Genomic DNA, 23427 nt, shown 5'->3' on the forward strand with positions numbered 1-23427 from the left:
GTTTCCTATCCTGTTACTTGACCGTGGGGCACAGCTGTGTAATAATGACAGGGAGAAATTGTCTTAACGGTGTGCTGAACCAGAAGCCGTTTCACGAACTCTCAAACTCGGCCTACCGTAACAATAGTGCCAACTCGGCCTTCAGAGCAGTAGCGACGAAGCCTTTACAAAACTGGCGACGAGGGTTTACATAAAGATTCCTATTCAGACACTTGTCTACCAGTCAGTCATTTAAAAGCCTAGTATTTTCTTTTCGTGCTGTACTTGCAAAAGTTGCGAAAATAGTAAGAGAAATAACTAAAATTACATGGGTAGACAGCTTCACACACACAGACAGATAAAAATAGTTTTTGGCCCTAATCAGGGTATCCTCAACGAAGTCGCTCATGCCATATTCCAGCAAATATCTGACCGCAAATATTGACGATCTCTTCAAAACTTACAATTGTCTCAACCAAATATAAATTCATTAGAGCTGTTACAATTATTACCGAGAATATAAACTGTTTGAGTTGTTTTTGTTTCAACTGCCACTTCATTCCAAAATTTATCCAAAACGAACTTGTTTGCGCTCCGACAACGCAGAACTCGCAAGTATTTCACGAATCAAACTTCTGATATCCACACTCGATATTCGCGAATGAAACTCACGCAGTTATTATCGACGCTCTTATTTCTGTTCAGTTATTAAACGTGGCTGGGGGCGATACTTCAACACGAACAGTGCCATGGAAATGCTATATATACTTTCCGCTCCTACGCTGGCATTTTTTCTCTTGTCGTTTAAAGCAGTGCCACAACAAACGTTGAAAGGGTCCTGTAGCCACCTTTCATTGCCAACTCTCGTAGTGGTCAAGTCGGCAAAGAGGTTTCCGCTACCTGTAAGAAATCCACCTGCGTTAGGTTGGTGGCGGAAATGGCATCCTGGGGTTTTTCGGTCCACGCGGAGCGTGGAAGAGGCTGGAGAAGCGGGAGGCAATCTGCCGCCGGTACGGGAAGCGTACACAGCTGTGCTCCAGTCGAAGAAGGGTGAGTTGGACTGAACGCGTGGCGCGTTGTCACATAGAGAGGGGAGCTTTTAGCTTTTGGTCTCGAGTTTCGTCTCATAAAGATTTACTTGCTGGGTTGCAGCAGGGAATGCAAGGCTTTTGTAAACTTTCAGTTTGATTTCCAATGCAGTCTTGACTTTGATCCGTGAGAGGAACGCAGCACAAAGGAGTTGCATATGTTGAATTGCCCTCGGTTCAGTGTGAATGTTTATGTGCCTACAATTGTGTGTGTATGCTTCTAATGTTTTCCGGATCTTGGTAATTTTTGTGTATTTGTGAATTTTCTTTGTCTCATGTGATTAAAATTTGGCCACAGTCCATAGAAATTGTCTCCGCGGACCGAGTGGGCCCGCGAGTCTGTTATGAAACGTGTCGTATTTCACAAGCAATTGTACATAGTTAGCATGCAACAGCAGGCTATAGATGCACTACATCAATGTTTTAAGGAATAAATAATTTTGCCTTCAATCTTATCTTGTGTACCGATGTTACGTCGCCGTTACCTTCGCCATTTACCTTGTAGTTTTCCTTGTTGGCCCACCGATAGCGTTTCCATGTGCACAGGTGTAGTGATTAGTGTCCCTTTTTTTATGTGAAGCAAATGCTCTGGAATAGATCGTGTTTTCACGAATCTTGCTGCAGGCTGCACTTACGCATGGTGTTCACGCCCTATTCACTTTACTCAATATTTGATTCACGGGAAGGATGCCTGGATCATATTAATAATGACATCCCATTCTTTATCAATGACTTTACAATGAATGTTCTTTTGTGAGTTTTTATTATTAATAAATTAAGTAATTTTCCGACTCAGTGCTACCTTTTTTTGTCGTGTGGCTAGAGTTGGTGGCGACCCTATCTTTTATATTGATTTCAGTGTCAAGTAGCATTTTCTTATTCAAAGTGCGCGTGGCTCTTTTAGCTATCAGGATACATTCAAAGGGCGCTTCATGCTTCTTGCACATAGCGTCCCTGTATTCACGCCACTTACACATGGCTTACCCTGCTCACGGATTTCGGTAAACTAGAGATCTTCTGATGCGCAGTGAGGATTAGTTATTTTCGGTTGGAAGTGCTAATTGGTATATTGTCTTTCTGTGATACTGAATTTACGTGAATTTGTGATATAGGTGTGCATTTTCTTACATGTTTTATCTTGTATATATATTACTGTATAGATATTGTGATTTAGTATTCAATTGTGTTACAAGTTTGGGTTGATTCTTGTCCTGTGGCGTGTACCGGTGTCAGATAGTAAATCTTGGGTGCTTTTTGGGGACTGTGAGTCCATTAGGAGACTTTGGCATTATTCTTGTTGTATTTTGGAGCACGGAGTAACTATCCTTATGATGGAGACGCGTAGCCGTTCAGGGAGCCGCGATCGGAAAAACCTGCCAGAAAATAACCCTGAACAAGGACGAGGTCAAAACGTCGAGTCCGACCAGGAACGAAACGCGGAAAACGCAAGTACAAGTGTTGTCCATCCTGAGCCCGCTGTAGTGATTTCGAATCATTCGATAGATGCAAATTCATTACAGGCTATGCTACGACAATTACTAGACAGTAATAGGAGACATATCGAGGAAGTGAATAAAAAACAAGCAGAAGAAAATAGGAGACATATCGAGGAAGTGAATAAAAAACAAGCAGAAGAAAATAGGAGATATAGCGAGGAAGTGAATAAAAAACAAGCAGAAGAAAATAGGAGATATAGCGAGGAAGTGAATAAAAAACAAGCAGAAGAAAATAGGAGGCATATCGAGGAAGCAAATAAAAGATTGACTAGTGAAATAGTACAGGGTGTTGGGGAGAAACTGGCGATCATTGACCAACGCATCTCCGCCTTAGAAGAGGGGCAGCAAGTCATTAGCAAGCAGGTGATGGAGCAAGAAGAAAGGTTCGCTGGGAATATACGTATACTAGCAGAACAATGCCAGAGTGAACGAGCGGCTCTTGAGTCCCGAGTAGGACAAAATTCCGCCAGGGATCTCCGCGCGTTAGCAGAACAATGCCAGAGTGACCACGCGGCTCTTGTGTGCCGAATAGAGGACACTGCGGCTAAGTGCCCGGTCCATATTAGCGCGCAGGTAGAAACCCTCAGCCAGGCGATAATAGCTCTCGAGCGAGAGCAAGGGCTTACGCAAACAAAACAAGACACGGCCCACCGAGAGATGCGAGAAGAAATAGCCAGGATCTCAGACGCAGTGGCGCGTAAGTCTGACAATAATAGGGAAACGATTACCTCATCATCAGCGGATGCAGACGAAATACGGTCGATAACGAAATGTTCGCGTGGACAGTGTGAAATAAAAATACAACAAAGAGGGGTTACCGAGGGAATATGTGAGCGCATGGCCCGTTTAGAACTTCATCTAAAAGGGTTAAAGGCCCATGAAGTTGAAAGAAATGAACGAAAGGGCCATTATTCCGACGATGATTCCGGGAACGATGGCGAATTTGATCATCGTCATGATCTCGGATCTCGTGCCAGGTGGGAACGGCGCGGATCCCCTCAGGAACGTTCGCCAAGGGAAACTCACGAATTTGACTTTAAACATTTTCTGTCCGTGAGGAAGTTTGAAGTCTTCCGTAACTCGGCTACGGGGATTCACCCGCGGGCCTGGTTACAGCAGTTCGAGTTCTCCCTCCCTCCTACGTGGCCCAATGCGCACAAGATAGAGTATATGTGCGGCTACCTCGAAGGTGAGCCAGCGGCGCGGATGAGGTCAATTGCACGCAATTGCTACACTGTCGGGGAGTTTCGTCTACACTTCCTGTCGATCTATTGGTCAGTGGCAGCGCAGAGTCGTGTAAAACACGGACTCATTAAGCTACCAGAGTTAAACAGGTCGAAATTCTCCAGCCCTGTGCAGATGTTCGAGCACATGCTGCAGGCGAATGAACATCTTGACGATCCTTATGGACCTGCGGAAATTATTCGTGTTTGCCTGGGAAAGTTTCCAATGCAGTTGCAGCACGTTATCCTTGCAGGACGATGTAAGGATGACGTAGAGGGGTTTCGCAATTTCCTTTTAGAGCTTGAGTGCGATGCGAATGGCACCACGCAGAATTACGGTCAGAGCGCCTACGAGCAGCGGCCGCGCGAGCGAAGCCGCAGCCGTAGAGACAGGTGGCACTCCAGACGTAACGGGTCGCCTCAGAGTTACAGGGCGCGCGAGCGTTGGCAGCGTCGCGATTCCTCACGGAACGCGGGCAGAACGAACGATGCCAATCGTCATCATTCCCCGAGAGTAAATCAAAGACACCCCCGGGAGTTTAGAAGATATGGTAATGAGCAGAGATATTGGAGTAATTATAGCGGACCTGGGAACGGTAGTCGTGACCGACCACAAAATAATTATCGAACAAGCAACAACAGGGGTGCTGTAAACAGTACGGGTGGTCCGCCATTGGGTGTTGAAATTCGTTCCGCAAACCCGCTGCACAATCAGCCAAATACCTCTAATCAAAGGAATCAATGACTATTGGCTGACTCGGTTGGCGTCAACTTAATGAGGACCGGTGCTATTGATGATACTGATGTGCTTTTGATAAAGGAAGACGTTATTATGGAAGATTTGTTGAGGGAGGGCCACAGTATTGGTGTGCCTGCGGTAAACCCAGTCGTGTCTGTTTAGTACATTTACAGTGTATATTTTCCAATGTTTTGATTCACTCTGGTGTGTTTAAAATTAAAGTGTATATTTTCTGTGAATTGTAAAGGGTCCCCCAATGTATGTGTAGTTATTTCTTCTTCTGAGCAGAAAAGAGTAGTGTTGTGCAGTTTCAAAACATCTGAATGTGAATGATTATGAGGCTCATATGAAGCGTTTCCTATTACAGTAAGATGGCTTTCGTTCTTTGATGACTAAAAAGGTATCGGGTGTGTTGGCGTGGCGAGTCAATGGTCGTAAGGTAATTCTTGATGATAAATTACAGTTGTAATGTTCTTATTCCCCTTAGGTGAGGATGATTCAGTGAGATTTTTGAAATGTACTGCGATGTTAATGAAGCAACTTGGTGACTTGTAGGTGAAGGACTTGTGTATGAAGGGAGACTAATAGTGTTTGATTTTCAGAGTTGCCATCTTATAAGATATTAGGAAAGTGTAACTTGCCGTCACATACTACTAGGTACGGTTGAGGACACCAGAATGTGAAACCCCACAAGACGTAAATGGAAACAGCTTATTAACTCAAGCAACTTGATATTTAATAGAGAATCAGGACTACCTCCAAGCTGAAATAACATGACGGTAGGTGAGGATCCCTGGGGACATGTGGTGAGTAAGTGTGTAATCATTATGAGTATCTTATGATAGCAGTAAGTTGGGTACTCATGGCCCTGGACAATGGATTTCTTTTGACAGTATTTTTTTATGTACTTATAGGACGAAGTGTTTATGTGTTTGCTAATAGGATAGGATGATTTTTATTGCCATTTTTATGCCCACTGACCTTTTGCATTAGGCTGATGAATAGATGTTGAAACATTTACCATTTCAGATGTGACTTGAATGAACCTTCTGTGTCTCATTAATCATAACTTTTATTATGCAATGTCCATAGAAAAGAAGTCTCGGAAATTTTTCACAGATCAGCAAACATGTTCTGCAAACCTTGGAGGAGCAGTCAATGAACAACGATATGGGTATTGCTGTTGAAAGGAATATTTTGTTTATATGTGGGAATTGTAGTCGGGCTACATGGTGATGGTGACTAGTACGAGCTGTGTAGATTGTGCGTGAGAGCGTAGTTAGGAGTAGGTAGAGTTTTGTGTCTGTAGCTGGCAGCGGCGCCAAATCCTATCCAAATCCTGACCAAACCTTGTACAAGATCTACCCTGAATGATTGACAGCAGTTGTAATGCTGGAACTATATTTTATAAAAAGGATTTTTTTGTTTGTTTGAATATTGGTTATTTAATTTTCTTCGTTGTTCTTCTTATTAGTAATGTTAAGAAGGCCCTTTTTGTCAAGTTAATTTTGGGCACTATTCCATGTATTGATCAGGAGTGATAAACTCTGAAGATTTTGTGGTAATCTGTACACATGATATTTTGTAACGATCCCTGTGAGCGCAGTTCTTAAGTGGGTGCAAGGCCGCCTAGGGAGCCTCCGCCTCAGAAAGCACAGGGCTTGGTCCACCGGCAGGCGTTGCCAAACCCTGGTATCAACGGCGAAGCAGTGATGCGGCGAGCGGTCACAGCTGTTTCCCCGTCAGAGGGGAGGGGATGCTGGTCTTCCCCCAGGCGCAGGCTCACACCGGAGCCCGCAGGCGTGTCAACACGGCAGCGCCAGCTGATGGCCGGCGTTCCACCCCATGCGCTAGTCATCTGACAAGCGAAAGGGAAAGTATGACGCACACCAGGCGAGGCCGCCGATTCCTGAGGGCCGCTAGTCCAGACGGCTGCTGCGGTGAGGTAACGCCCACTGCCCGGAGGGACACGGGTCCCACCACTGACGCATCAGCTGAGACGGTGCAAAGAGGTGATACGCGGGTCTCAAGCTCGACACCCGCACGAGTTTACGTCGACCTCGATGCGACGCAGAAGAGCGCGTGTCTCCCCATTGACACGACAGGAGACGGGGGCGTGTGTCAGTAAAACACATTCCTCCACAACACACGGACGACAACCGCCAAGCCGCCTTCTCGATGATGAGGCAGGGCCCACAAGTGGCGATGTCCTGCAAATCTGCAACGCCGAACCATCCCACAGTATGGACGCAGAGGGTGGAAACGGGCACGAGGCAACGTCGCGGGGTGCTGTCTAGGATGATCAACCTGGGTTACAACGGATGTTACAATCAACGCCGCTGCGAACTCCCCAGTTCAGTGTTGTGGTCCCCTAGTAGCTTATCCTCCAAGTCGCCTTTAGAAGAGACGCCCACCCCAGCACCTAAAGAGAATACCCAGTGGAACAACCATGTGACGAAAATGAAAAATGACAGCGTGTCAACGAGTTGATTTCTGGATGTGTTTTTGTACTCATGTCTTATTTTCCATAGGTGATTATTTACCAGCTGTCATACCATTGGGTTCATTAATGATTTTGTATCACTGTATTTGTTGTGAATATTGTATTTTGCACTTTCACTTGCATGTTTTTATATATGTCAGCACCAGATGATACTGCTTTGGTTCGTGATAATGATTTTGCATCATTGTATTTGTTTATATATTTATATATATTATGTACCTGTTCACCTATGTCTCTATGTTAACTTTTGATAGTTGGTTAAGGCAATTTTAAAATATCTCATGGTTGTGGTCGTAGTAGGTCAGATGACATGATGTTAGCGTAGGATATCACGCTTAATTTAATTTGTTCTGTTTGCTTTGCGGACCGCATGAGGTCACAATTATTGACTAAGGTCAGATAAAGCTCACTTGGATATAAGAGATTAATCAACTCTTTTGTGCTGCTGTTTACTGTTGCAATTGTTACTCGTTAGGGTATGTTTGTTTCGAAGACTGTTGGCGAATCTCCTAGCATGGCGAGAAAATTCGCGGCACAGTCTTCTCCGGGACGTTTGGGGTGATGAAAGGGTCCTGTAGCCACCTTTCATTGCCAACTCTCGTAGTGGTCAAGTCGGCAAAGAGGTTTCCGCTACCTGTAAGAAATCCACCTGCGTTAGGTTGGTGGCGGAAATGGCATCCTGGGGTTTTCCGGTCCACGCGGAGCGTGGAAGAGGCTGGAGAAGCGGGAGGCAGTCTGCCGCCGGTACGGGAAGCGTACACAGCTGTGCTCCAGTAGAAGAAGGGTGAGTTGGACTGAACGCGTGGCGCGTTGTCACATAGAGAGGGGAGCTTTTAGCTTTTGGTCTCGAGTTTCGTCTCATAAAGATTTACTTGCTGGGTTGCAGCAGGGAATGCAAGGCTTTTGTAAACTTTCAGTTTGATTTCCAATGCAGTCTTGACTTTGATCCGTGAGAGGAACGCAGCACAAAGGAGTTGCATATGTTGAATTGCCCTCGGTTCAGTGTGAATGTTTATGTGCCTACAATTGTGTGTGTATGCTTCTAATGTTTTCCGGATCTTGGTAATTTTTGTGTATTTGTGAATTTTCTTTGTCTCATGTGATTAAAATTTGGCCACAGTCCATAGAAATTGTCTCCGCGGACCGAGTGGGCCCGCGAGTCTGTTATGAAACGTGTCGTATTTCACAAGCAATTGTACATAGTTAGCATGCAACAGCAGGCTATAGATGCACTACATCAATGTTTTAAGGAATAAATAATTTTGCCTTCAATCTTATCTTGTGTACCGATGTTACGTCGCCGTTACCTTCGCCATTTACCTTGTAGTTTTCCTTGTTGGCCCACCGATAGCGTTTCCATGTGCACAGGTGTAGTGATTAGTGTCCCTTTTTTTATGTGAAGCAAATGCTCTGGAATAGATCGTGTTTTCACGAATCTTGCTGCAGGCTGCACTTACGCATGGTGTTCACGCCCTATTCACTTTACTCAATATTTGATTCACGGGAAGGATGCCTGGATCATATTAATAATGACATCCCATTCTTTATCAATGACTTTACAATGAATGTTCTTTTGTGAGTTTTTATTATTAATAAATTAAGTAATTTTCCGACTCAGTGCTACCTTTTTTTGTCGTGTGGCTAGAGTTGGTGGCGACCCTATCTTTTATATTGATTTCAGTGTCAAGTAGCATTTTCTTATTCAAAGTGCGCGTGGCTCTTTTAGCTATCAGGATACATTCAAAGGGCGCTTCATGCTTCTTGCACATAGCGTCCCTGTATTCACGCCACTTACAACGTGCCCTGAGAAAACTCTCAGTGAGGCGGCTGGTGGGAGTAGCTGAATCGATACAAATCTGATGTCGTTCACCAGTGGTGGCTCAAAAAAATGTTAAAATGTGTGTGAAATCTTATGGGACTTAACTGCCAAGGTCATCAGTCCCTAAGCTTACACACTACTTAACCTAAATTATCCAAAGGACAAACACACATGCCCAGGCCCGAGGCAGGACTCGAACCTCCGCCGGGACCAGCCTCACAGTCCATGACTGCAGCGCCCTAGACCGCTCGGCTAATCCCCCGCGGCAGTGTTGGCTCCTTACCAATCGCTACCAGCTTTAGCTAGTAGACGGCACTGCCATAAACGAGCGCAATATGTCAATAAATAAGACCGTTTCAAATTCAATTATACAAAAACATTTCAGATATCGACAATTATTCATATCACTCTCGTTTTTGCAGACGTAGACGCAGTAATGTGTGTTGGGCATAACATACAGGGTGATTCAAAAAGAATACCACAACTTTAGGAATTTAAAACTCTGCAACGACAAAAGGCAGAGCTAAGCACTATCTGTCGGCGAATTAAGGGCGCTATAAAGTTTCATTTAGTTGTACATTTGTTCGCTTGAGGCGCTATTGACTAGGCGTCAGCGTCAGTTGATGCTAAGATGGCGACCGCTCAACAGAAAGCTTTTTGTGTTATTGAGTACGGCAGAAGTGAATCGACGACAGTTGTTCAGCGTGCATTTCGAACGAAGTATGGTGTTAAACCTCCTGATAGGTGGCGTATTAAACGTTGGTAAAAACAGTTTACAGATAATGGGTGTTTGTGCAAAGGGAAAAGTTCTGGACGGCCGAGAACGAGTGATGAAAATGTAGCACGCATCCAGCAAGCATTTGTTCGCAGCCCAGGAAAATCGACTCGCAGAGCTAGCAGAGAGCTGCAAATTCCACAATCAACTGTATGGAGAGTCCTACGAAAAAGGTTAGTTATGAAACCTGAACGTCAACTACCCGAGGCGATGGATCGGCCGCCAGGAAGCCCGTGACAGAGCACTTCATCACTGGCCTCCAAGAAGCCCTGATCTTACCCCCTGCGATTTTTTCTTATGGGGGTATGTTAAGGATATGGTGTTTCGGCCACCTCTCCCAGCCACCATTGATGATTTGAAACGAGAAATAACAGCAGCTATCCAAACTGTTACGCCTGATATGCTACAGAGAGTGTGGAACGAGTTGGAGTATCGGGTTGATATTGCTCGTGTGTCTGGAGGGGGCCATATTGAACATCTCTGAACTTGTTTTTGAGTGAAAAAAAAACCTTTTTAAATACTCTTTGTAATGATGTATAACAGAAGGTTATATTATGTTTCTTTCATTAAATACACATTTTTAAAGTTGTGGTATTCTTTTTGAATCACCCTGTATATCGAACGAACTAAGGAACACGCTTCTAGGAACGTAGCAGGTATGTTCAACCCATACGAAAGTGTTAATGGGAACTTCAATGGGAATCCTTGAAAGAAAGGAGTAGTTCTGGTAAAAGTCTCTTAGGTAAAGTCACAGAACTTGTATTCGAAGACGACTGCAAGTGGCAATTATCGTGCCATCATAGCATATCTCGCGTAGAGATCATGAGATCAAGATAAGCAAGAGTTGTGCGCTGACAGAGGCACGGACAGCAATATTCCTATTGTTCAGAGCGGAAATGGAAAACGAAAGAGAATCAACAATGTTGGTGTGAAGTACCATCCGTCATGCAGTGTACATTGGCGTGCGAAGTACACCGAAGAGCCAAAGAAACTGGTACACGTGCCTAATATGGTGTAGGGCCCCCGCGAGCACGCAGAAGTGCCGCAACACAACGTGGCAAGGTCTCGACTAATCTCTGAAGTAATGCTGGAGGGAACTGACACAATGAATCTTGCAGGGCTGTCCATAAGTACGTAAGAGTACGAGGGGGTGGAGATCTCTTCTGAACAGCACTTTGTAAGGCATACCAGATTTGCTCAATAATGTTCATGTCTGTGGAGTCTGGTGGCCAGCGGAAGTGTTTAAGCCCAGAAGAATGTTCCTGGAGCTACTCTGTAGCAATTCTGGACATGTGGTGTGTGGCATTGTCCTGTTGTAATTGCCCAAGTATTCGGAATGCACAACGGACATGAATGGATGCAGGTGATCAGACAGGATGCTTACGTACGTGTCACCTGTCAGAGTCGCATCTAGACGTATCACGTATCCCATATCATTCCAACTGCACATGCCCCACACCATTACAGAGCCTCCACCAGCTTGGTCAGTCCCCTGCTGACATGCATGGTTCATGGATTCATGAGGTTGTTCCCATACCTGTAAACGTCCGACCGCTCGATACAATTTGAAACGAGACTCGTCCGACCAGGCAACATGTTTCCAGCTATCAAGAGTCCAATGTCAGTGTTGACGGGCCCAGGCGAGCAGTCATCAAGGGTACACGAGTAGGACTTCGGCTCCGAAAGCCCATATCGATGATGAATAGTTTGCATGCTGACACTTGTTGATGGCCCAGCACTGAAATCTGCAACAATTTGCGGATGGATTGCACTTCGGTCACGTTGAACGATTCTCTTCAGTCGTCGTTGGTCCCGTTCTTGCAGGATCTGTTTCCGGTCGCAGCGATGTCGGTGATTTGATGTTTTGCCGTGTTTCTGATATTCATTTTTTTCTATAGGACTTCTGTAAAATCCTTTGGCCATTTTCATGTCGTGTGTATTTGATTACACAATTCAGTCCACTGCTTTTTCCCCTCATTTCTCCAATGACTTTAACAGTTCCGCAGGAATCTCATCAGTTCCCATTGCCTTTCCTTTTTTCATCTCCTTCATTGATGCTTCAATCTCACTAGTTTGTACTGCATTTCCTTTGTCATCATCTGCAACTTGTATCTTATTCTTCTATCCCAAGCTCTTCTTCGCTTGGTCGGCTGTCTGCAGCGTATAGCCATTCTATATATTCTTCCCATCTTCTCATTATTTCTTGGGGTTCACTCACCATTTTACCGTCTGCTGCCTCTACTTCCTTTAGTCTTTTGTTGTTTTTTTCCTTTTCCCTGAATGTCAAATCCATTGTTTCTTTGTACGTCAGATCATATTTTCCTCCTTTCCCTAATTTTTCTGTCTTGTCACACTTTTCTGTAAGCCATTTCTCCTTTGTTTTTTCTGTCTCTCTTCTTAATTCATTATTTCACCTCTGCGCTTCCCTTCTTCTGTGTTTACAGTTTTCCATTCTCTGCGGTAATCCATCTTGGTTATCATATCTGGTGTTACCCATTATTTCTTTACTTTTTTCCTCTCCTTGACTCCAAGCGTTTCCTTGGCTGCCTTTTTGATCCCATTTTTAAAACGATCCCACCTTCCTCCTATGCATTCCCTTTCCTGTCCTTGCGTCATGATTTCACAATATGCTTTCTCTAATTTTTCACAATTGCCTTTGTGTTTCACATTCTCAAAGTTAATGTGCTCTCTCTTCTGTCCTTTCCATGTTCTTTTCAATTTATCTAGAACCTCAGCTACTACTAATATACACTCCTGGGAATTGAAATAAGAACACCGTGAATTCATTGTCCCAGGAAGGGGAAACTTTATTGACACATTCCTGGGGTCAGATACATCACATGATCACACTGACAGAACCACAGGCACATAGACACAGGCAACAGAGCATGCACAATGTCGGCACTAGTACAGTGTATATCCACCTTTCGCAGCAATGCAGGCTGCTATTCTCCCATGGAGACGATCGTAGAGATGCTGGATGTGGTCCTGTGGAACGGCTTGCCATGCCATTTCCACCTGGCGCCTCAGTTGGACCAGCGTTCGTGGTGGACGTGCAGACCGCGTGAGACGACGCTTCATCCAGTCCCAAACATGCTCAATGGGGGACAGATCCGGAGATCTTGCTGGCCAGGGTAGTTGACTTACACCTTCTAGAGCACGTTGGGTGGCACGGGATACATGCGGACGTGCATTGTCCTGTTGGAACAGCAAGTTCCCTTGCCGGTCTAGGAATGGTAGAACGATGGGTTCGATGACGGTTTGGATGTACCGTGCACTATTCAGTGTCCGCTCGACGGTCACCAGTGGTGTACGGCCAGTGTAGGAGATCGCTCCCCACACCATGATGCCGGGTGTTGGCCCTGTGTGCCTCGGTCGTATGCAGTCCTGATTGTGGCGCCCACCTGCACGGCGCCAAACACGCATACGACCATCATTGGCACCAAGGCAGAAGCGACTCTCATCGCTGAAGACGACACGTCTCCATTCGTCCCTCCATTCACGCCTGTCGCGACACCACTGGAGGCGGGCTGCACGATGTTGGGGCGTGAGCGGAAGACGGCCTAACGGTGTGCGGGACCGTAGCCCAGCTTCATGGAGACGGTTGCGAATGGTCCTCGCCGATACCCCAGGAGCAACAGTGTCCCTAATTTGCTGGGAAGTGGCGGTGCGGTCCCCTACGGCACTGCGTAGGATCCTACGGTCTTGGCGTGCATCCGTGCGTCGCTGCGGTCCGGTCCCAGGTCGACGGGAACGTGCACCTTCCGCCGACCACTGGCGACAACATCGATGTACTGTGGAGACCTCACGCCCCACGTGTTGAGCAATTCGGCGGTACGTCCACCCGGCCTCCCGCATGCCCACTATACGCCCTCGCTCAAAGTCCGTCAACTGCACATACGGTTCACGTCCACGCTGTCGCGGCATGCTACCAGTGTTGAAGACTGCGATGGAGCTCCGTATGCCACGGCAAACTGGCTGACACTGACGGCGGCGGTGCACAAATGCTGCGAGCTAGCGCCATTCGACGGCCAACACCGCGGTTCCTGGTGTGTCCGCTGTGCCGTGCGTGTGATCATTACTTGTACAGCCCTCTCGCAGTGTCCGGAGCAAGTATGGTGGGTCTGACACACCGGTGTCAATGTGTTCTTTTTTCCATTTCCAGGAGTGTATGATCTGAATAAATATCTGCCCCTGGATAACTTTCGACACTCTTTAGGCAATTTCGGTATCTTTGTTGTCTCATTATGTAATCAATTTGATATCTTTTGTTGTCAAATCGAGATCTCCAAGTATACCGTCGTCTTTTGTGGTTATCGAGTATTTCCAACTACGATGAAGTTTTCATTGCAGAATTCCAACAGTCTTTGCCCTCTCTCATTTCCTTCTCCCAATCCAAATTTTCTCAGAGCTTTTTCTCCGGGTCCATTGTAAATGGGCTGTTTAGGTTTTTATGTTGGTAACGCCACGTAGTGCTCTGTATGAAAATCGCTCACTGCGCTGCGAGCAGTCTTGTGGCTGGTTGGACTCATTGTTGGATTATTCGCTAGTGTAGTGTTGGGCAGTTGGATGTGAACAACGCGTAGCGTTGGGCAGTTGGAGGTGAGCCACCAGCAGTGGTGGATGTGGGGAGAGAGATGGCAGAGTTCCGAGAGGTTACTACGAGCGGACGAACTGGACGTGTGTCCGCCAGAAAAAGGAAATTTGTAAGACTGGATGTCATGAACTGATATATTTATGATGGATTTTGAACACAGTTAAGGTAAATACATTGTTTGTTCTCTATCAAAATCTTTCATTTGCTAACTATGCCTATCAGTAGTTAGTGCCTTCAGTAGTTTAGAATCTTTTATTTACCTGGCAGTATTGGCGCTCGCTGTATTGCAGTAGTTCGAGTAACGAAGATTTTTGTGAGGTAAGTGATTCATGAAAGGCATAGGTTATTGTTAGTCAGGGCCATTCGTTTGTAGGGATTATTGAAAGTCAGAATGCGTTGCGCTAAAATATTGTGTGTCAGTTTAGTGATGATCAGAATAAGTAAAGATAAAACCGTCTGAGTACGTTGAGTTTTACTGAGCTGTTTCTGAAAATAGGGGGAGGGGAAATTATTTTGCCGACCACTAAACGAAGTTCTGAGGAAATGACTTGCCAAATGTTACATCTGGAGCGTTGCACTATATGGTGCGGAGACCTGGACATCGAGGAAGGAAGATGAAAGAAGATTGGAGGCACTAGATATGTTGATATGGAGAAGAATGGAAAAAGTGAAATGGGAAGACCAAGTAAGGAATGAAGAAGTATTAAGGAGAGGTGTAGAAGAAAGAAATATGCTGTAAGTCATCAGAAAAAGAAAACGGAACTGGATTGGACATTGTTTGAGGAGGGACTGTTTATTGAAGGAAGGAATAGAAGGAGTGATGGAGGGAAAAAGGAGAAGAGGAAAAAGAACATATCAAATGCTGCTGGACAATATGAAAGGAGACAAATATTGAGAAACGAAAAGACTGGCTATGGGCAAACAAACATGGAAGACGCTTAACCCATGTTAAGACCTGCCTTAAGGCAGAATACCATACTACTGGTGATATTCACGGCACACTCGTCAAATGGTCGTACGGGGAAATTCCCACTTCATCGCTACGTCGGAGATTCTATAACACCACGTTCAAACTCATTTAAACCTTGATAACCTGCCACTGTAGCAACAGTAAGCGATCTAACAATTGCGCCAGATACTTGTTGTCTTATATAGGCGTTGCCGACCGCAGCGCCATATTCTGCCTGTTTACATATCTCTGTATTTGAATACGCAAGCCTATACCAATTTCCTTGGCGCTTCAGTGTAGATTCAAATGGTTCATATGGCTCTGAGCACTATGGGACTTTACTTCTAAGGTTATCAGTCACCTAGAACTTAGAACTACTTAAACCTAACGAACCTAAGGACATCACACACATTCGTGCCCGAGGCAGGTTTCGAACCTGCGACCGTAGCGGTCGCGCGGTTCCAGACTGTAGCGCCTAGAACCGCTCGGCCACTCGTTCCACAAGTTTATTTCGGACCTTTGTTCCTAGGTATGTTAAGGCTGTTACTGGTACCAGTGATTATCGCCAAAGGTATAATTGCGCAGTGACGAATCTTTCCCAGTCGGCCGGTGTGGCCGTGCGGTTAAGGCGCTTCAGTCTGGAAACGCGTGACCGCTACGGTCGCAGGTTCGAATCCTGCCCCGGGCATGGATGTGTGTGATGTCCTTAGGTTAGTTAGGTTTAAGTAGTTCTAAGTTCTAGGGGACTGATAACCACAGTAGTTGAGTCCCATAGTGCTCAGAGCCATTTGAACCATTTTTTTTGAACCGCTCGGCCACCCCGGCTGGCTCAGTGTAGATTCAGATGCACGTGTGGATGCAGAATTAGCTCGCTCTCCGCTTCAGCGCTCGCTTAGGCGGCAGTCTGTTGTTTTTGTGTTCGAACTACCTTCGTTATTTATTGATGCTTCAAATGGCTCTATGCGCTATGGGGCTAAACTTCTCAGATCATCAGTCCCCTAGAACTTAGAACTACTTAAACCTAACTAACCTAGGGACATCACACACATCCATGCCCGAGGCAGGATTCGAACCTGCGACCGTATCGGTCGCGCGGCTCCAGACTGCAGCACCTAGAACCGCTCGGCTACTCCGGCCGGCTTGTTATTTATTGAGATGTGTAAACCATGGAATGGTACGAGGAGCATACGAGTATACACAATCAGATCAAAAGCATCGGGACACATTTTAGCGGGTATTAATGTGGACTGTGTTGATCATTCGCCTTTACGACGACTTGAACTCTGCTGGGGACATGTTCAGTGAGGTGTCTGGATGTGTGTGGAGGAATGGCAGCCGATTTATCCTCAACAGCCGAAATCAGAGAAAGCAGTGATGATGTATGTTGGGGTCAGGTGCGAAATGTAGATGTAGACGAAACAAACACGAGACTTACGCAGAAAACAGATTTTTTTGTCAGCAATACGTAGTAAAGGAAAATATAGTGAACAAATACCACCAAACATTCCCTCGAAACCCTGGAAACACCGAACGGAAATAAAAAGTTACATAACTCTCATGAGATGTAATCACGCATCATTCCTCAGCCAGGTTCAGCGAATACACGTTCGCGATAATCCTTACTGCGAATGTGAACAAATAACAGAAGGATATATAAATAATGTTTTTTTCCGAATGTGGCCTCTATACAAATCATACAGTAGTTAATGAGATGCCATCATGAAGCATTACTAACTAATATAGCAGCTCTCTTTCATCAAAACTATATATTATTTTTAAAACTTATGTGTCTATCTTGGCCACAATAATGCGATCACTATGCTGTTTGTAGTAGCTTACCCGCACTCCTATTTTTTCATTCATTATTAAACCTACTCCTGCATTACCCCTATTTGATTTTGTATTTATAAACCTGTATTCATCTGACCAAAAGTCTTGTTCCTCCTGCCACCGAACTTCACTAATTCCCACTATATCTAACTTTAACCTATCCATTTCCATTTTTAAATTCTAACCTACCTGTCCGATTAAGGTATCTGACATTCCACGCTCCGATCCGTAGAACGCCATTTTTCTGTCTCCTGATAACAACGTCCTCCTGAGTAGTCCCCGCCCAGAGATCCGAATGGGGGACTATTTTACCTCCAGAATATTTTACCCAAGAGGACGCCATCATCATTTAATCATACAGTAAAGCTGCATGCCCTTGGGAAAAATTACGGCTGTAGTTTCCCCTTGCTTTCAGCCGTTCGCAGTACCAGCACAGCAAGGCCGTTTTGGTTAATGTTACAAGGCCAGATCAGTCAATCATCCAGACTGTTGCCCCTGCAACTACTGAAAAGGCTGCTGCCCCTCTTCAGGAACCACACGTTTGTCTGGCCTCTCAACAGATACCCCTCCGTTGTGGTTGCACCTACGGTACGGCTATCTGTATCGTTGAGGCACGCAAGCCTTCCCACCAACGGCAAGGTCCATGGTTCATGTGATTTTAATCAAAGTAAATGTAATCTTGTCTTGTAACACGCTAGAAAACTGACAAAAAAATGCAGGCTTCTCAGAAGCTCGCCCTGCGTCGAGCGTGGTGAAAGCCACTTTGCGCTGCAGGAGAGTTTCCTGCTCACTTCTGTTTGCGGCGCCTTAATGCGGCAGACGTATTCCCGGCGCGATCGGCAGCGGTCGCCGGCTATCCGGAAACCCGCGACGGCGAGGCGTCGCGCCGGGGCGGCTCCGTGGCAGGAATTTATTCCGGCCCGGGGGTGGGCGGCCGAGAAATTGGCTGCGGTGTCGGCCCTCCGAGGGCAATAAATAAGGGGCGGGGGCGGGGGCGGGGGAGGGGGCGAGACTTCAAAGGGACGCGCTGCGGCCGCGCGCTAGGGGCGCTGCGGTCACCGCGGGGAGACGCCGAATTCCGAGAGAGGAAAAAAGTCCGGGGTGTAGATGATTTATCCCTGAACAAATGTGTTGGGAACGGAGAGAATAACTTTCTAAAGAGACAGCTCAGGGGAGGCATTGTTGATGATTCCGTTAGTCGGTACGGATTGGAAAATCTGTTCTACCAGCAGGGCGCCTTGCTGAGAGTTTTGTTCGGTGGCAACAGTTATTTTGTCCGTAACGCTGCACGATGCCACCTCTGCGTTATTAACTAATAATGTTCATTTTCATTTGTGAACAGATGTTATAAAACGCAACGTGAGGTTTTTTAGCCACGCGTTTAAGGTCGGAAGATCCATCAATTTGTTTATGGAAGATCTTGTTGTATGCAAGAAAACTGCAACACCAGGAAACTATAGGCAGATAGTGAGTTCGATTCCTCTCTCGGGCATGGGTGTGTGTGTTGTTCTTAGCATAAGTTAGTTTAAGTAGTGTGTAAGTCTAGGGACCGATGACCTCAGCAGTCTGGTCCCTTAGAAATTCACACACATCTGAACATTTGCAAATAGTGGAAGACCTGAGGAGCATCAAAGGAGCAAACATATTGCACATAAATAGGCGGAAAGACCCATTAGTTCAAAGTGGTTTAAATGTCTCTGAGCACTATGGGACCTAACATCTTAGGTCATCAGTCCCCTAGACCTTAGAACTACTTAAACCTTAACCTAAGGACATCAGACACATCCATGCCCGAGGCAGGATTCGAACCTGCGACCGTAGCGGTCGCGCGTTCCAGACTGAAGCGCCTAGAACCGCTCGGCCACTGCGGCCGGCAAGACCTTCCACCACACTGTTTTCTTAACTCACGGGTATCAGTAATGACCGTATACTATTGGGTTCGTGCATAAGTACGTAGCATTTTTCCGTAAGTTTAATAAACGCAACAGATACACATAAGAAAGACTTTAATCATTAGTAGTGTAATTTTTCCTCCTATCTACGTAATTATGTAGCTCTCAATTCGTTCGAGCAATCAATCATTAATGATAGGAAACACAGTCATAACTCAGTCACTCAAAATGATTCAGAAATTTTACTTGTTAGAATGAAATCAGGCGATGATTCTTCTTCTCTGCAGGCTCGTGCTTTGCGGCAGTCTGCTAATCTGTACAAATAAAATGCCTCGTAATTTTGGGAGCGTTGTATAATCAGTCGGGAAACCTCAGATCAAGCGGATATTTGGCTTTGATGAAGTTTAACCTTCCGAAGAAGTAATGGAGCTCTTGGATTATTAAATGCAGGTTCGTATCCAGTCTTTCGGAAGTTCCCTTCTGATTAACAACTACGCAATATATCGATAAATATCATTAATTCTCAAATTTCAAATACACACCTTTTATTTGAAGGAGCAATCTACATATATTTCCTTTTTAATCGTACAGTTCGTATCAGTTATCTTCTGTAATAAATCTCAATAATCAGATTACAGTTCTTCCAAACCAAGCTCAGGCTAATCAGCACGAAGACAATGTCGGAAGCTTCCTTTCCTTTTTTTTTTTTTTTTTAACAACCACCAGAGAGAGTACTACAAAGAATACTTATGCGCTCATGGCATAGCTATTATATGAACTACTTTTCGCATGGATTCTGCGAGTATGAAGATAGAAAATTAGTAAACGTCATTCAAGGGTAGAATTGTATCTGAATAATTCATCGAATATAAAGAGATATTACAATTGCCCCTCGCAGCGAGCAAAGTTAATGAAATGAAATGATCGTATGGCATTGTTGGCCGGGAGGCCCCTTGCGGGGAAGTTCGGCCGCCGTATCGCAAGTCCTTTTTAGTTGACGCCACTTCGGCGACTTGCACGTCAATGATGATGAAATGATGATAATGAACACACAACACCCAGTCATCACGAGGTAGAGAAAATCTCTGACCCCGCCGGGAATCGAACCCGGGACCCCGTGTGCAGGAAGCGAGGACGCTACCGCAAGACCACGAGCTGCGGACAGCAAAGTTAATGATAATACACTTTGCGAGCTAACAGAAAAAAAATTTGTTGGGTTGTTTATTCAAAAGAGAAATATTTTGAATTAGTAGAATTTTGCTATAGAGAGTATGGGTAACATGTTAAGACAATAAGTTACGAGAATACCTAAGCTGTAGCTTTTACATGTACCGGGGTGTACCCGCATCCCGAGTACATAACCAGGGAAGATGTAGATTGGTGTATTACAGTTGTACACCGATCAGCCAGAACATTATATGATCACCGACCTACTGTCGATATAAACCCGTTCAGGCGATAGCAGCGTCACCTGGCGAGGAATGGCTGCTGGTTAGTCACGTGCTCTGTGCGTGTAGTATTAGTGAGCGAGCTATTTGTATGTAGAATGGGGAACGTGCGCGATCTATCTGAGTTTGACGGAGAGCAGACTGTGATGACCCGGAGGCTAGGTAGATCATCGCGAAACCTGCACCACTTGCTGGGTGTTCGAGGAGCGTTGCCGGCAGGGGTGGCCGAGCGGTTCTAGGCGCTACAGTCTGGACCGAGCGACTGCTACCGTCGCAGGTTCGAATCCTGCCTCGGGCATGGATGTGTGTGATGCCCTTGGGTTAGTTACGTTTAAGTAGTTCTAAGTTCTAGGGGACTGATGACCTCAGCAGTTAAGTCACATAGTGCTCAGAGCCATTTGAACCACTTTTCGAGGAGCGTTCTGGTGAGTGTCTTCAACAAGTGGCGAAACCAAGGTGAAACTATGTCCAGACGTCTTGGGGGGTTGCGCAGCATGACGTCGGGCGTTGCAAGCTGGGCAGACTGCTAAGACACAATAGGCGGCGAACTGTGGGGGAACTAAGATCAGGCTTTACTGTTGGGCAGAGCAGAAATGTGTCGGAACACATAGCGCAGCGAACACTCCAAACGAGACGGCGACATATGCACGGCCGACCGCGGTGGCCGTGCGGCTCTAGGCGCTGCAGTCCGGAACCGCGGGACTGCTACGGTCGCAGGTTCGAATCCTGCCTCGGGCATGGATGTGTGTGATGTCCTTAAGTTAGTTAGGTTTATGTAGTTCTAAGGTCTAGGGGACTGATGATCACAGATGTTAAGTCCCATAGCGCTCAGAACCATTTGAACCATTTTTGACATATGCATGTACCAATATTAACAACACGGACATCAGAAACTACGACTGAAATGGGCACGTGACCATCAGCACTGGACATTGGCGCAGTGGCAGAACGTTGCGTGGTCTGATGACTCCCGATACCTTCTTCATCATGCCTCTGGGAGGGCGCGAATCCGTCGTGTTCCGGAGAAACAGCTTCTTGATACCCGTACTGCGGGACGGAGACAAGCTGGCGGCGTTTCCATTGTGCTCTAGGGAACTTTCAGTTGGCCGTCTGTGGATCCAGTGGTGCTCGTGCAAGGCACCGTGACCACCAGGGCGTGTGCACACTGGTTGCAGACCACGTACACCTCTTCATGACGATCGTGTTTCCCGAGGTCACTGACATGTTTCGAGAAGATAATGCGCCATGTCAGAAGGCCAGGAGTGTGAGGGAGTGATTCGAGGAACATACTAGCGAGTTCTAGTTGATGTGCTGCCTCTCCCCTCCCCCTAACTCATCAGACCTGAACCCGATCGAACACATCTGGGATGTGATTGAACGTGATATCAGAGGCTATCATCCTCCCGCCCCCTCCCCTCACCTTCCCCAGCCCCATCCTAGAAATTAACGGGCATTAGGTGACTTGTGTACGAAGATGTGATGCGAAACGCCTCCAACGACGCACCACGCCTTACTGCTTGCATTTCACGACGCGTCGCCACTGTTATCCGTGCCAAAGGTAGACGTACCGGCTATTAAAATAGGTAGGTGGTCATCATGTTCTGTCTAATAAGTGCATATTCTCCTTCACTATTTACAACAGACTGTCATCGCTGGGGTAACTTTTCGAATCTTCGACTGCAGATATCAAGTAGTTTTGAGTCGAAGAAATCGTCAAGTCATGCTCGGAGCGCATTTTCATTTGGAAAAGAAGTCCCTTGAGGACTGATCGATAGAGAGGGAAAAGGTGAAAATCTGAGGTCACAAGATCAGCTGCATAATGTAAGTGTGGAATGCCTTCCCAACCCAACTCCTGTATAGTGATATTATTCTCGCTCATCCGCTCTCGTATTTACGAGGGGCGTTCAGTGATTAATGTAACACTTTTTCTCTGGAAACAGGTTCGTTTTATTCAGAATACCAGTACAACACATTATTCCCTACTTATCTGGCTAAAACATCATATTTTTCAACATGATTTCCGTTCAATGTGACGGTCTTACGTCCCCTTTTTGGGAGGACCTGTACGCCAGCACGGCACCACTCTACTGATCGTCGTAGGAGCCAACGGTCTCGGTGCATCAATAATCCATTCATCATCTACGTGCCGTTTCCCGCGAAGTGCTTTCTTCACTGAGGCAAAAAGATGGAAGTCGGAAACTGCTGTAGGGTGGATAAGGAAGAACAGTCCAGTGAAGTTTTGTAATCTCCTCTCGGGTGTGCTGACTGGTGTGAGGACTTGCGTTGCCATGTAGAAGGAGAATTTCGTTTGCACTTTTGTGGCGATCACCTCGAATGAGAGTGTCCGCACGTTCCAACATTGGAGAAGTCACAGCTGTATGTGGGGGCAGCCTGCACGCGAGAGAACGGACAGGTTTGCGCGACCATGTTGCGGTCATAACAGACTTCTCGCCCAATGACTCACCGTGCTTTTGTTCACTGCTATATCTCCGTAGACATTCTGCAGTCACGCATGAATGTCTGCGATGCTTTGGTTTTCCGCCAAAAGAAACTCAAAGACAGCTCTCTGCCTGGAACGCACACCTCCGTTACAGACACCGTTGTGAAGGCTATGTATAGCGCCGCCACCTGTCGGAACTTTGTGAAACTGTAGATGCTGAAGCGAGAATATGTCACAATGTCCCACACCGAATTCCGCCCTTTTTCAACCGAAACTGGCCGACAGAAAAAGTGTTGCATTGCTTGTTGAAAGCCCCTCGTAAAAGTGTAGGTTACTGCCCGCTTGAAGCGTTGCTGTCGCAGTGTGTTTGGAAAATGAACAGGAGTGTCGCGACTGTATGTGTTAGACTGTGATGTTGCAAGTACTTTCTCCAAGATACACACTGCGAAATGAAAATGACTACGACAGGCAAAAATATAGTTGATACGTAGGCTTAACGATAATTGTCCTTCCCAAGTACCATTCATGATTGGTGCACGACACCGAGGAACATGATAGCACCAGTGGCACCAATTGCCACACACAAACATTTGTGACTTGTCTAGTTTAGATGTACGTGTCACACAGAGCATAATCAACGGTTAATTTT

This window comes from Schistocerca nitens, chromosome 6, assembly GCF_023898315.1.
Source record: "Schistocerca nitens isolate TAMUIC-IGC-003100 chromosome 6, iqSchNite1.1, whole genome shotgun sequence".
Classification (NCBI taxonomy): domain Eukaryota; kingdom Metazoa; phylum Arthropoda; class Insecta; order Orthoptera; family Acrididae; genus Schistocerca; species Schistocerca nitens.